We start from the raw sequence: 16,235 nt of genomic DNA, 5'->3' as shown, positions 1-16,235 counted from the left end.
TATTGAACTGAAATATGACTGCATGAGTGGATTAGCCCCACTGACACTTCCTGAATAAAAGAATAATTGGAAATAAGAGTAACCTGATGAATATCTGCTGTCAAATAGGTCAATTACAAAGGAATCAGCTGTCCTGAGGTACTTAAAGCAAGCATAACCAATATACCAAATACCAGGGCAGTAGGCAATTGCACATTACGTATTGACAGCCTCTTTTCTTGTTGGATACAGAAGGAGAGCAAGCACCAGCAAAATAAGTATGGAGACTATAACTAAGCCAAACTGAAGGCAAGATGCAAAAAATGCTGAAATAAAAGTAGTAATGCCAAATAGAGAGACACTAGAAAACAAACAGCTCAGGCTATGGAGAAATTTAAATGCTCACGTGTGCAAACTTTTGCTACTCCTATTAAGTTTAGGTACAGTATCATTGAACTTATATCAAGCAGAATTCCACAACAATGTCTGACAGTTTCCACTCTCAGTGGTTGGTTTTTAATCATATTTTAAGATGATCCCTGGGAAATTGTCAATATATTAGGCTTTAACACTGAATACATATGCATATTTTTCAACTTAATATTTGATTCAAATAGTTATTTTGATCAAATTTAAGTACAAAAAAAGAAGAAAAAAACTCAAAATCTCTCTGAAAAGAATTTGAACTATGTAAAACGATATGCCAAATCTCAAAAATGAAAACAAAAATATTTTGAATAAAACCCATACACAAACCATAAAGACACACAGACACAAACACAAACACATCCCAGATCAAAGGATAGATAGAATATGCTTTCGATACCTTTCACATCTTCTTTTTAAAAGGAGATAATCTTTGAAAAAATCTTTTTAAAAGATTTTTTATTTGAAGGCAGAGTTACAGAGAAGCAGAGGCAGAGGGAGAGGGAGAGGGAGAGGGAGAGAGAGAGAGAGAGAGAGAAAGAGACTGAAGTCTTCCATCCACTGTTCACTCCCCAGATGTCCTTAACGGCAGGAGCTGAACCTATCTGAAGCAGGGACCCAAGGACTTGGGCCATCTTCTACTGCTTTCCCAGACCATAGCAGAGAGTTGGATCAGAAGTAGAGCAGCCAGGACTCCAACCAGTGCTCATATGGGATGCCGGAACTGCTGGCGGAGGTCACACTCACCATGTCACAATGCTGGCCCCTCGATAATTTTTAGAATTGCCATATTAGAATTGAAGACTCCACTTGACCTACCATACTAAACCTCATAACAACCCTATTAGGTGTGTTAAATTATCCAGATAATATAAACAAGCTGAATGCTATCATGACCTGTGAAAAAGTTTGTTTGAGGTTACAGTAGAAACTGATAGTTTGTTAACCAGAACTCCCAATTTCTCTAGAACATTTCTTCTCTTTACATATTTTTATAAACTTACATACTCATTCACACATACCTGCCCTCATATATCTTAAAAATGGCATTTCAAATTAAAGAGAAAATGATTAAGAATTAACATCCTGAATATTGTTAATAACACAGAAAATTCAAGTTGATCATACTTTTACACCATGCAAAAAACTTTAACATAACACTTCAATATGGAGTTAAAATTGCAGAAAAAAAAACAAGAAAATTTATTTAAAGATTTTCTTAAATTACTTATTTTATTCATTTGAAAGGCAGAAGAAGATACTATGGGAATGCCCACACCAGCCAGAGGTTGGCCAGGGCAGTCTCAGGAGTCAGGGAACTCAGTGTGGGTTAACTAAATGGGTGGAAGGATGCAGCATGTGGGGCATCACCTCCTGCATCCTAGGTTTTATGAGTATTTTACTAATTCTATCATCATTCCAAGATTACTGCCTATGAATTCATGTTTTTACATTCATTTCTGGTCATGGATCTCCTGCTTTCTGGCATATCTGATAATTTTTGTTTGGATGCTGAACATTGTGATTTTACCTTGCTGGATTCTGGATATTTACACATTTTTATAAATATTGTTGATCTCTCTTGTAATACATGCACAAACTGGGAAAGTTAAATAATCAGAAATCATGTTTCTCACATTTCTGAGTGATAGAATTCCAAGGTCAGGAGTTATCAGATTTGGTTTCTTCTGAGGTCTCCTACTGCAGCTTGTAGAGTTGTTGTCTTCTGTGACTTCTCATGGTTCTCTCCTGTCTGTATATTCCTATCACCTCTTACTTTAAGAACACCATTTATACAGGGTTAGGGACATTTTAATGAGCTACTTTTAACTTACTCACATGTTGGAAGCCTTATAACCAAATACAGTCACACACTATGGCACAGGGGGATAGGACCTCACTGTACAAATTTTGGAGAAGCACAATTCATCCAAAACAGTACTGTCTAACAGTACAGTCTAAATGCAACTGATGCCTCAAATGATAGACATTACCAAAACCTTTGAAAGTGTCACTGTGTCTCTTTGCAATATTTCCCCTTATTGCTTCAAGAGGCAGTCATTCTCCATATTTTTAACTCTGAAGATTATTTACACCTGTTGATGAACTTTAGATAAATAGAATAACACAGTATCAGTATGTATTATTTGGGGTCTTGCTTCTTTCAATGAAAACACTTTTTATATTCAGTTATGTTTTTCTCAAATCCATAGTTTATTCCTTTTAATGCTCAGTATTAACTCATTATAAGAGTATGCCACATATTTTTATCCATTCTTTTCCATGTAAATGTAAGTTACTTGTAGCAGTTTGTTAAAATGAAGAGTGCCGTAGCTAACGTATATGTATAAGTCTTTTTTAGGCATATGTTTTCAATTATTAGGGGTAAATTTGCTGGATAATAACATGGATATGTGTTTAACTTTATGAGAAATTATCAATTAGTTAACCCCAAAAATTGTACAAAAATAGACATTTTAAATTAAGCCTGGAAATATAAACTTTGTGATCCAATACTGAATAATGCATGCTTATGGCCTTCAAGATGGCGGTGGGCGCCCCAAGGGCTGGGCCCCACAGTAGTGGCAGGACAGCACTCGCCACTGGGGCTGGCCACCCCGGGAGTGGCTGCAGCAGCACCAGGATGGTAAAATGCTCCAGGGAAAGAAGAAGAAACGGGCCGCGAACTGTAGTATCATGGTGGCCAAGAAGACCATCATCAAGGACGGAGGCACGCCTCAATGGGATAGGTTCTCCTGGTGTTTATATGCAGTTATTGTGACCTTTTTGGAGTTTTTTGCTTGGGGACTGCTGATAGCACCCACCTTGGTGGTATTACATGAAACTTTCCCTAAACATACATTCCTGATGAATGGCCTAATTCAAGGAGTAAAAGGTTTGTTGTCATTCCTCAGTGCCCCGCTTATTGGCTCTCTTTCTGATGTTTGGGGCCCAAAATCGTTCCTGCTGCGAACAGTATTTCTCACATGTGCCCCGATTCCCTTAATGAAGATCAGCCCATGGTGGTGCTTTGCTGTTATCTCTGTTTCTGGGGCGCTTGCAGTGACTTTCTCCGTGGCATTTGCTTATGTAGCGGATATAACCCAAGAGCATGAAAGAAGTATGGCTTATGGATTGGTTTCAGCAACATTCGCTGCAAGTTCAGTCACCAATCCTGCAATTGGAGCTTACCTTAGATGACTATACAGGGACAGTTTAGTGGTGGTGTTAGCTTCAACAGTAGCTTTGTTAGATTATCTGTTTTACCCTTGTTGCTGTATCCAGAGTCATTGTCTGAGAAGATGTGACCAGCATTGTGGGGTGTGACCACTTCCTGGGAGCAGGCTGATCCCTTTGCATCCTTAAAAAAAGTGGGCCAGGATTCCATAGTGCTGCTAATCTGCATTACCAGGTTTCTCTCCTGCCTACCAGAGGCAGGCCAATATTCCAGCTTTTTGTTATACCTCAGACAGATAAAGAAATTTTCACCAAAAAGCATTGCAGCATTTATAGCAGTCCTTGGCAGTCTTTCCATTATTGTACAAACCCTAGAGAGCTTTATACAATTACTGATGTGAATTTCTCTCAAGTGTATATTTTTGTGTCCAGTTATATTATTTAATAAGGTGTTACTTTGTAAAAATTGTACATAAAGTATTGTATAGTTTACACTGTTTTCATCGTGTGTGGTTATTGCTTAATGCTTTTTAAACTTGAAACATTCACTATGGTTAAATGAGGTCTTAAAAGAACGTAAATACTGTTAATAAAATTAAATATTTTAATGATAAAAATGCATGCTTATGCCTAAATATGTTTAAAATATATATAAAAATATCAATAGCAGTTATATTTGGTTAGTACATTTATAGATGTTATCTATTCCTTTTATATTTTCAAAATTTTCTGACAGAAACACAGATTGCATTTGTAGTCACAGGAAATATAACAAGGTTCTTTCCTAAAAAATATTAAAAATCTACCCACATTAAATCTTTAAATCTCAAAGACATAATATTTTACATTAATTTTAAAAAAATATATTACAATCAACCTCTGGTGGAATCTGGTTCATTACACCCAGGTTCCATAAAATAATGGCAAATTTTGCAGAGGCATCATAATGAGCAGAATGCAAATTGTGCTGGAGCAAATGGCACAAACTACAAAGAAAGTACACACAAATCACTTGTCAGTGAAGATAAATGTTTCTGCCTTTCAGCTTGAAAAGTGTCAGCCTAACCCTAACCACTCAATAAAAGGGAGTGTGTGGTACAGAATGTTAAGGCTTGCAAGGATGGAGGAGGGCGTTGAGCATTCTATTTAATCTAGTTTAGAAAACACATACTCATAAAGAGATAGCATGTATATATTACATACACCCATGTATGAACCATGTTTCCTATACATTTGAAATGTAACAATAACATTTGACTAGGACATATGCTTAAATATTAATTTCCAATTATAATATTGCATATATACATAAATGCTATTTCCACAATTACATATTTTGTACCACAAAGAAACAGATTTATAAGAATAATTAGTTGCATTCATAGCAATATGCATATAAATGAATGAGGCAAATAATGTTCATATTTTTGCATGGTTGAATAATATTTATGTTCTCGTATGTTTAGTAAGGTCAAAACTAAGTTCTAAGGATAATTTGTTGCATTTATAGCTATGCACACAGAAATGAATGAAGCAAATAATATTCAGGTTTTTGTATGGTTGAATTAGTTCTGTAATTTACTAGAAAATATGAATATATATTATTGTATATATTATTTAATATTGTTAAAATACAGACTACCTTTAAATAACTAATTAGATAACAACAAGTGGTTAAAAGATAGCAGAGTAATAGTTATGCCATATAGTTTGAAAACTTAGAAATTTAAATTATAGCTTATTTCATAAAGTAATATTCAGGTTTTGGAAACTAAACTGAATCAACAGGTGCTGGCATTGTGGCACAATAGGTAATGCCTCAGCCTGAGATGCCACCATGTCATATGAGCACCAGTTCAAGTCCTGACCACTCCACTTCCTGTTCAGCTCCCTGCTAATATGCCTGGGAAGCAGCAGAAGATAGCCCAATGATCTGGGCCCCTGCCACCCACATGAGGACCCAGAAGGAACTTTTGGCTTGTGGATTTGGCCTGGCCCATTCATGGCCATTGTATCCACTTGGGAAGTGAACCACTGGATGGAAAAATCTCTCTCTCTCTCTCTCTCTCTCTTTCTTTCTCTTTCTATGTGTGTATAGGTGTATGGATTCTCCTTCTGTCTCTCTCTGTAAAAATCTGAGCCACTGTAACAGGAAACTGTCTATAAATCAAATTTCTCTTTATAAAAATCAATTTCTTGAGTCTCCAAACTCAATATTTAGCTACATTGATAATACTGAAATTTAAAAAAGACCTTAACTTTATTCAGATGCCACATAAAACATTTATAGTCACCACGGAGGCTATTGGGATGTTTCAGTGATGCCAAAGGGATTCATTGAGCAATAGATCCAATGATAATGAAGATCCCATTACCAATTCCAATATTATTCATATTATTTGCAGGGAAAGTGCATTAAAACCACAGAAAAAATGGGGATAATAGAATGTCCCTTGATAAATGATAGATTTTCAAAAATTTCTGGGGAGATTTAGGTAGACTGAAGTTTTGATGATAGAAAAGACAAAAAAAAAAAAAAAAGACGAAGAAGAAGGCACGAACATTGTCTGCACCAGAGAAAGATAGATGTGTCTCTGACAAAACTCCTCTTGGCTTGGAATCTACAAATACCACACAAAAACCTGGAAGGCTGAGGGTACAGCAGGAAAAAGAGCAGTGGTTCAGTTTCTGTGCAGTAAGCAATCACAAGAATAGGCTCTACCTCACGCCTCCTGTTCATTTTTCTCTGTCCTCCCTTCCTATCCTTCAGAGTGCAGACAACCTGGCACATTCTGCCAAAAACCTGTACCACACTCACACACAAGCACATACACACCCATGTACCTCTGTCTTTTTCTCTAAATAGAGAAAATTACCTGAGCAGAATTAGGACTAGCTGATTATATGCTAAGTTTAAAAGTTTCTCCATCTGGCATTTGAGAATTTCCTGAGATGATGGCAAAGTCAATCCTGAGCACTCTGGTCCAACTATGAAGAGATGAAACACCTGTTCAAAGTCCTAGTGTGAAAATTTCATACTCAGCTGAACACTCAGGTCTTCCAGTAGACAAAGCAGCCTTTCACTATTTTGAATATGAACAGATAATCAAAGGTCAACAGCTATGATTCTAGGGGCTTGATTTGCTGCTTCTGATATACCTTTCTGCTACTGTGCCTGAAAAGGCAACAGAAGGTGGTCCAAATCTCTGCCACTCATGTGAGAGAACAGGATTGAATTCACAGGTTCTGGATTCAGCCTGGCCCTGATATGGCTTATCTGGGTCATTTGCAGTGTGAACCAGTGAACGAAGAGTTTCAATCTCTCTCTCTCTCTCTCTCTCTCTCTCTCTCTCTGTGTCTGTCTCTCTCTTGCTCTCTGTGTCTCTCTCACTTCCCTGCCTCCCCTTTCCCATCCTTTCTAGGACTTTACCTTTCAAATAATTAAATAACATAAATCTTTTTTTTTTACTTAAACTTTTATTTAATGAATATAAATTTCCAAAGTACAGCTTATGGGTTACAATGGCTTCCCCCTCCCAAAACTTCCCCCCCCCACAACCCTCCCCTTTCCCGCTCCCTCTCCCCTTCCAATCACATCATGATTCATTTTCAATTCTCTTTATATACAGAAGATCAGTTTAGTATATATTAGGTAACAATTTCAACAGTTTGCCCCCATATAGCAACACAAAGTGAAAAAAAAATACTGTTGGAGTACTAGTTATAGCATTAAATAACAGTGTACAGCACATTAAAGACAGAGATCCTACATAATTTTTTTTAAAAATTAATTAATTTTCTATGCCATTTCCAATTTAACACCAGGTTTTTTTTTTCATTTCCAATTATCTTTATATACAGAAGATCGATTCAGTATATAATTAGTAAAGATCTCATCAGTTTGTACCCATGCAGAAACACAAAGTGTAAAAATACTGTTTCAGTACTAGTTATAGCATCACTGCACATTAGAGAACACATTAAGGACAGTTCCCACATGGGATGTAAGTACACAGAGACTCCTGTTGCTGACTTAACAATTTGACACTCCTGTTCATGGCGTCAGTAATCTCCCTAGGCTCTAGTCATGAGTTGCCAGGGCTATGGAAGCCTTTAGAGTTCGCTGACTTTGATCTTATGCTGATAGGGTCATAGTCAAAGTGGAAGTTCTCTCCTTCCTTCAGAGAAAGGTACCTCCATCTTTGATGGCCCTGTTCTTTCCACTGGGATCTCACTCACAGAGATCTTTCATTTAGATCTTCTTCTTTTTTTTCTTTTCCATGGTATCTTGGCTTTCCATGCCTACAATACTCTCATGGGCTCTTCAGCCAGATCCGAATGCCTTAAGGGCCGATTCTGAGGCCAGATCTTGTTTAAAAAGTCATCACTACAAAAGATAAAGCTCAAGAAAAAATACTAAAAGAAACAATGATAATCTAGGAAGCAAGAAAGACTATAAATAACTTTAATTAGAATCAGAAGATTCAATTCATACTTCATCCATTAAAGAAGATAATGCTAAGAAAAAAATGAGAAAAAAGCACAAGTATATAATTATATGACAGCTAAAAAAAATCGAAAGAAGTTTGAAACCGTGAATAAAATAAACAAAACAAATTAAGGAAAAGACAGAGTATCATTGAACAGTACTCTATAGCCAACTGATATTTTAAAGAACAAAGAAAACGGAGGTGAGAAAGTTATTAAAAAGCAAGAAAATAATCCCAATTAAAAGGCTTGTGTTCTTCCTGTCAAATCAAAAAACAGCTCCTTGGGCAAACTGCAGCATTTTTACTTTCGGAAAAATAATCATCATCAGAACTAAAAGCAAAAAGTTCAAAGGCATGGGAACTTCTGGGAAGCACTGATAGAACATGGCTTCAGTCATTTTCATTATAAACCTTCTTGTTCAACGTGATTTTCTAAAGAAGTGTATTGATATAAAGAAAAAAGACTAAAGTTCAAAAATATGTATTAATCTAGTGAGATGCTGATTTTTAGGGGCTGGTGGAGTGAAGGAGGAAAGAGCGCTGAGTTACTAGCAGAACCCTACTCTGAAGTGGTTTTAAAATGAAGAACAATATCCATGATAACCATATTTATCATGTTTAAACATTTTAAGCATCCTAAGTTTAGACTAATACATTTATTTCATTCCTAATTCTCTCAAGTAAGGACTAGTTTTTATTAATGTGTCAATAAAAATGAAACCCTTCTCAGTGATATTAACAGCCTGAATATCTAAATTTCAATTTAAATCTACTCCAAAACACATCCTCATTACAAAATTTCATATGAAGTAACATGTTACATGAAGATTTTGTCTACTAAGAAAGAAAATTTCCAAGTATCTATAATTTCAAGATAGTAATTATAATATTTCTTTCATTTAGATGCAAGAAAAGACTACAGGAAATGTGCTGAGCTTCCCTGGGTTTTGAAATAAGCAGGAAAGGTGACAAAGTTTAGTTAAAGAGTTTTCATCAGGGAAGTTACAAGTGACTTCTGGTTTTATAGATATGCATTGCAGGAAAATTCCTCTGTATTGGGAAAGCAATTAGATGCATAAATTATGTTGGATTGTATGAAAGACTTAACATATATAAACATTTATATATAAATTATATATTAATTTAAAAGTTGGTGCTTGCTACCTTTGCAAAATCAAATTTTCCATTCTACAAATTAAATGATGCATAAAAGTACTTTATAGCTTCATTCAAAACAACAAATGTGACTCAATTATTATCCCTCTCAAAAGACTCATTTCTTCAATGCCTAAAATCTTAGAAAACAAAGCACTTTTCTAAATTTGTCAATATAATATTGGCATTTCACTCGCAGTGCAATTCACTCATGGACGATGTTGAGCACTACTTGGTCTTGGAGGGAGTTTGATGGTCAGCTCATTGAAGAGGGGCTTGTTAAGAAACGGAATTCCACAATGGCTGCTTTATCTTCTGGTATCTTTCCAAGTATATAGTCTACCAACATCTGCATTATTCAAGATTTATCTCATGACTCTGTTTTCACTTGCTTCATCTCTTTTTACATTTGTATTGTTTTTCTCCAAGTCTCTCAGGCAGAACCCAAGATGCATTTCAGCAGTGACTTTACATATGACTGAAATGAAACCACAAAACACACCAAACACTGGAGTAAGAGAAAGATTTATCGTCATATGCGAGAAATCCGACAGGCTGCCTCTCCGTGCACAAGAGAAACAGCAGCCGGTACTGGGAAAACAGGTCTTATATAGCTTTGTAGAGGTAAGGAAGTGAGTGCAGGGAATCACTTTAGGATGGGGAGTGGAGCTGATACTTGTGGCCATTTGGTCACCTGACTTCTAGTAAACCAGGCTGGGCTTAGGATTGAAGCTCATTGTACAAGATGGCACCGGGGCCAGAGCCTAAGATAGCATCTGAGGCTTAGATGGAACCGTAGGTTAGACAGCGTCACTTTACTAACAGTTACTGCTATTAGCTTGAACCTCATTTCTATAGTGAGTACTTTAAAAAAAAAAATTGCTTAGGCCATCTGCCATTCTATGAGTCTGCTGTGTATCCCACTTCCCATGTTGGATCTTTCTCTCCCTTTTGGATTCTATCAGTTAGTATTAGCAGACACTTGTCTTGTTTGTGTGATCCCTTTGACTCTTAGACCTATCAGAGTCATCAATTGTGAACTGAGATTGATCACTTGGACTAGTGAGATGGCATTGGTACATGCCACCTTGATGGGATTGTATTGGAATCCCCTGGCATGTTTCTAACTCCACCATTTGGGGCAAGTCTGATTGAGCAAGTCCCAAATTGTATATCTCCTCCCTCTCTTTTTCCACTTTTATATTTAACAGGGATCTCTTTTCAGTTAAAATTTAAACACCTTAGAATAATCGTGTGTTAATTACAGAGTTCAACCACTAGTACTAGAACAACAACAACAACAACAACAACAAATACTAAAAAGGATAAAGTATTACATTGTACATGTAGAGTCAGGACAAGAGCTGATCAGGTCATTGTTTCTTATAGTGTCCATTTCACTTCAACAGGTTTCCCCTTTGGTGCTCAGTTGTCACCGATCAGGGAAAACAAATGATATTTGTCTCTTTGGGAATGGCTTACAACACTCTGGCCTCAGAATCAGCCTTTAAGGCATTCGGATCTGGCTGAAGAGCCCATGAGAGTATTGTAGGCATGGAAAGCCAAGATACCATGGAAAAGAAAAAAAAAAGAAGAAGACCTAAATGAAAGATCTCTGTGAGTGAGATCCCAGTGGAAAGAACAGGGCCATCAAAGATGGAGGTACCTTTCTCTGAAGGAAGGAGAGAACTTCCACTTTGACTATGACCCTATCAGCATAAGATCAAAGTCAGCGAACTCTAAAGGCTTCCATAGCCCTGGCAACTCATGACTAGAGCCTAGGGAGATTACTGACGCCATGAACAGGAGTGTCAAATTGTTAAGTCAGCAACAGGAGTCTCTGTGTACTTACATCCCATGTGGGAACTGTCTTTAATGTGTTCTCTAATGTGCAGTGATGCTATAACTAGTACTGAAACAGTATTTTTACACTTTGTGTTTCTGCATGGGTACAAACTGATGAGATCTTTACTAATTATATACTGAATCGATCTTCTGTATATAAAGATAATTGAAAATGAAAAAAAAAAAAAACCTGGTGTTAAATTGGAAATGGCATAGAAAATTAATTAATTTTTTTAAAATATTATGTAGGATCTCTGACTTTAATGTGCTGTACACTGTTATTTAATGCTATAACTAGTACTCAAACAGTATTTTTTTCACTTTGTGTTGCTATATGGGGACAAACTGTTGAAATTGTTACCTAATATATATTAAACTGATCTTCTGTATATAAAGAGAATTGAACATGAATCATGATGTGATTGGAAGGGGAGAGGGAGTGGGAAAGGGGAGGGTTGCAGGTGGGAGGGAAGTTATGGGAGGGGGGGAAGCCATTGTAACCCATAAGCTGTACTTTGGAAATTTATATTCATTAAATAAAAGTTTAATAAATGAAAAAAAAAGAAAAAAATTGCACATGTTGCAAGAAATGTACATGGATGTATATGCTCTTAACACCCTTTATTCTACAATTTGATGAATTTCCATGTAGTTTTTCCTAAATTGTCATAGATATTTTTAAGGCATTCTTTTGAGAGTTGTGGCTGATTTCTAATCTCATTAAAATTGTTGTCATATTTTCTGTGTGTTTGGTTATGTGTTGGGTGTATGATTACATTTTGATTTTATGACTTTTTAGAATAGAAAATGCAGTGAAAAACTTCACTTTAACATATTTTATTATAATCTCTGTACTTTTATGGGTATTCACAAGTTTAGGAAGAGAAATATTTTATCAGAGAAAAAATAAATTATTATTCACCAAAAGTTGTAATTTCTGACATTCTGAAGTTATATATCCAAAGTTGCAATTTAAATAGCTCATTGAATGAATATGCTTAACTCCTGTCCTCTAATCTCAAGAAAAATCAAAATAAGGATAAAGCAAAATACCACAAGATCAAAAACATCCAAAAGAGCAACAGTAGTAGAGAGAGGACAATTAATTTCAGGAAAATCCAAAGCATATGAATGTTAACTGATTTCGTGGCTCTGAGAAGGCCAGAGCAAAACATGCACAAGAGGCAAACAAGTGCTTTTCCTCAGAAACCTGGAAAATATTCACATGGGGTTTATGAAGCAATGAGGAAAAATGAAAATAGGAAGAGCAGTTGAAACTTGACATCAGCAGTGGATAGATACCCAGCACAGCTGAGGGTAAGGTGACAACCTACACTGACAGTAGAGGGATTAATGCAATTAAATTCTGAATAAAGAAATTCAGCAGCCATCTCTACTCCTTCAGTAAAATCATGACTCTGAATGCAACTTCTCTGGAGAACATAAACCAATCTGAAGAAAACATCTGCAGATATGGGAACGTTTATTGTTCCCCATCCCTAACACAGGGTCTTGAGAAGCCCCATAAAATCTTTAAGTCAGAAGACATATAACAATATTTCCATAACCCAAAGAAAAATTATTTTTGACATAAAAATTGACAAAAATATGAAGAATTAAAGACATTTATAGAAAATCAGGTTCTGGAAATCATTTGCTTTGCCACCTCTTCTCAGAAAGCCATTGAAGAATGCACTCTACCAAAATGAGGGGATAAATTAAGAGAGAACAAAATACGGTGTCCAGAAAGAGAGTGAACAGTGAGAGGCCTAGGAAGTTTTAGGAGGCTCTAAGAGGACAGCTGTGTAGCAGATCCAGAGAGCCTGGGAGTGCAGATTGGAGCAGGAGGACACAGGGTGCCAGGAGAGATGTCTATCTCCAAAAGGAAAGAAAAGGGAGACAAGTCGATCAGAAGGTTATACATCTACCAACATGTTTCCGGATGAATTTGTAACAGGTACATGGAATTGAACAAGCAATGACAACAATTAATTTGAAAGAAACTTTTGTGCAAAAAAGGAAATATTATCAAAAGTGACTCAGTTGTGATAAACTTCAGAACTTCCATAGAAATATATATAAATACTGTTTATTGAATTAGTAATAAATTATGATATAGTTGCAAATTGAGAGACTGGAAACAAATTATATCTATAGGGATGGAAGTAGAGGGAAATAAGTGTGATGATTTAAGTAAAATAGATTTTTCCATATAAGAAATCTGTATTTAAAAATTCAATTACATAGTTTAAACTAGAAAAATCAAACTTTAAAGAAGAATATTTAGAAATGTGGAGAAAAAAACAAGTAAACAGGTAAAGGTTCTTAATCTCACATAATCAAAATGGGGATGATAAGAACATAGGAACATTATTTTTAAATTTTATAACTGTTTGGCCGGCGCCGTGGCTCAACAGGCTAATCCTCCGCCTCGCGGCGCTGGCACACCGGGTTCTAGTCCCAGTCGGGGCTCCGGATTCTGTCCCGGTTGCCCCTCTTCCAGGTCAGCTCTCTGCTGTGGCCAGGGAGGATGGCCCAAGTACTTGGGCCCTGCACCCCATGGGAGACCAGGAGAAGCACCTGGCTCCTGCCATCGGATCAGCACGGTGCGCTGGCCCCAGCGCGCCAGCCGCGGCGGCCATTGGAGGGTGAACCAATGGCAAAGGAAGACCTTTCTCTCTGTCTCTCTCTCTCACTGTCCACTCTGCCTGTCTAAAAAAAAAAAAAAAATTATAACTGTAGAATTTTGTTAAAATTTACACACACATGACTTGCCTTGTTAAAACATTCAGCAACTAACAGTCTTAAAATATGTGAAAAGTACCTCATAAATTTCAGGAAAGCAAGATTAAAAGATAAGTTCATTGGGGTGGGCATTTTTCCTGGTAGTTAGGATGCCAGTTAAGATGCCCACATCGGGGCTGGTGCTGTGGCGCAGTGGGTTAATGCCCTGGCCTGAAGCGCCGGCATCCCATATAGGCGCTGGTTTGAGACCCGGCTGCTCCACTTCCAATCCAGCTCTCTGCTATGGCCTGGGAAAGCAGTAGAAGATGGCCCAAGTCCTTTGCCCCTTGACCCGCGTGGGAGACCCAGAAGAAGCTCCTGGTTCCTGGCTTCAGATCGGCACAGCTCCGGCCATTGCAGCCAACTGGTGAGTGAACCATCGGATGGAAGGCTCTCCCTTTCTCTCTCTCTCCTCTCTCCTCTCCCTGTGTAACTCTGACTTTCAAATAAATAAATCATAAAAAAATGAAAAAAAAAAGAATAGATGCCCACATCTCCAATTGGATTGCCTAGATTTGAGACTGGGCTCCAAATCCCAATTCCAGAATCCAACTAATGAGCACCCTGGGACGCAGCAGGTGCCAACCTAACTACTTTGGTCCTTGCCACCCTCATAGGAGATCCTGATTAATTTCCAGGTACTGGCTTTGGCCTAGTGCAGTCACAGCTATTGTAAACATTTGGGAAATAAAATAGTAGACAATCTCTCTTTGTCTTTCTTTCAAATAATGTTAAAATACATAAATAAATAAAAATTATTAAGATAAGGAAATTTATTTTAGTATAATACATTTTTGAGGTGCCAGCACTGTGTTATAGCAGGTAAAGCCACCCCCGGGCGTTAGTTCAACTCCAAGCTGCTCCACTTCCAATACAGCCCTCTGCTATGTCCTGGGAAAGCAGTAGAAGATGGCCCAAGTCCTTGGTCACCCTGTACCATGTGGGACACCAGGGAGAAGTTCCTGGCTCCTGGCTTTGGACTTGCCCAGCTCCGGCCATTATGGCCATTTGGGGAGAGAACCAGTGTATGGAAGACTTTCTCTCTCTCTCTCTGCCTCTGCCTCTCTGTAATTCTGCCTTTCAAATAAATAAATAAATAAATCTTTAAAAAAATTTTTGAAAGCCATTCATAATTTTTTTCATAATACACAAAAGTCCATGAACTTTCTGAAGAACATTCATGTGAGTATATCTATATATATTGATATAAAATGCCTATGTAAATATAGGTAGTTAGAATATACGTAGGAAAATACTTTAAAGCCCAGGCATGAAGAAAAAGTGATGTAAAGAAAACTTAGACACTTGAAAATCAAAACACTATCAAGTTCACTGGTAATTTGGAAATCAATTTGTTTTGGACTTTTATTAATTTAGTAAGATGACCTATTAATATCACTACATTAATGATAGTTATCAGACTTTTCCCTTTAATCATTTTGAAAGTATATAAATTATATATTTTGGGTTGACTGTTGTAGGCATTTTAGAAGATATTCAAATTATATTCCCAAATATTTCTCAAATTTAAACTTGGAACTTTAATTGTGGTAAATGCAAAGATGAGCCACCTCAACCCACATATCAAGGAAGGATCTGCTGCCCAGCATTGGGAAGTACAAACAGCAGATTTCTCCTGAGAGCAGCTTCATGAGGGCCACAAAGGACTGCTCTGTCCAAGGCCATATCCTTGCCGGGCTCAGATGGAGGCCAGAATTTAAAGGAGTTTCAGTCCAGTGAGAGGCATGGCAGCGATGTGTTGTATGAGTCTTTGTCAACTATTCCCACTGCTTACAATTTTTCCAAAGTATTTATTGGACTGTGCCTCTGAGTTTCCAGGGCAAATATTGTCTTGTTACATTCCTATTTATGTGAACTGTTTTATTTAAAATACATTGCTTCATACAAGGTATAGTAGTTTATCAACAAAACTTTAGAATAACTTATAGAGAAGATTTATGTACTTTTTGATCAAATGAGCAAGCTTAAAACCCAGGCTCCATCTCTTCCATCAGGTCATAGAACCGTCTGTTTATCTTTTTTCTCAAATGTATCATTCCTGGCTACTTTCTTACAGAAAAATATATAGCAATACCATTATTACTTACAATTCCATACATAGCTCTTCATAACATTTTATATTGAACAATATAGATGTTCTTGGTTCTGCTGTTCCCTGATTCTTTTTTGCACTTGTGGCTGTGTCATTTGTCATGAATATTACCTTTCAATGACACTTGCAAAGGTTATTTCTATGCTTCACTGACACTGACCACAAATGTATTTCTTACTTGGAGCATGTAGAAAAGCATGAATAATAATTTATTTTTGTGGTCATAGTAACTTTATCATTTGGAATGGTAACGTGCAAATGTAAAC

At 36.9% G+C, this 16,235-nt stretch overlaps 1 protein-coding gene and 1 pseudogene across 1 annotated transcript in view; one reads left to right on the top strand and one right to left on the bottom strand.

The window, feature by feature from the left end:
* Nucleotides 1–16,235, bottom strand: part of SPAG16 (sperm associated antigen 16) — a 1,194,746-nt gene that overhangs the window by 941,022 nt on the left and 237,489 nt on the right. The gene's annotated exons all lie outside the window — the stretch shown is intronic.
* Nucleotides 3,058–3,983, top strand: LOC133756563 (hippocampus abundant transcript 1 protein-like; annotated as a pseudogene).

This window comes from Lepus europaeus, chromosome 1 (genome assembly GCF_033115175.1).
Source record: "Lepus europaeus isolate LE1 chromosome 1, mLepTim1.pri, whole genome shotgun sequence".
In the NCBI taxonomy this organism is placed as follows: Eukaryota; Metazoa; Chordata; class Mammalia; order Lagomorpha; family Leporidae; genus Lepus; species Lepus europaeus.
The sequence above is the reverse complement of the archived record's forward strand: the minus strand, read 5'-3'. Positions and strand labels throughout refer to the sequence as shown.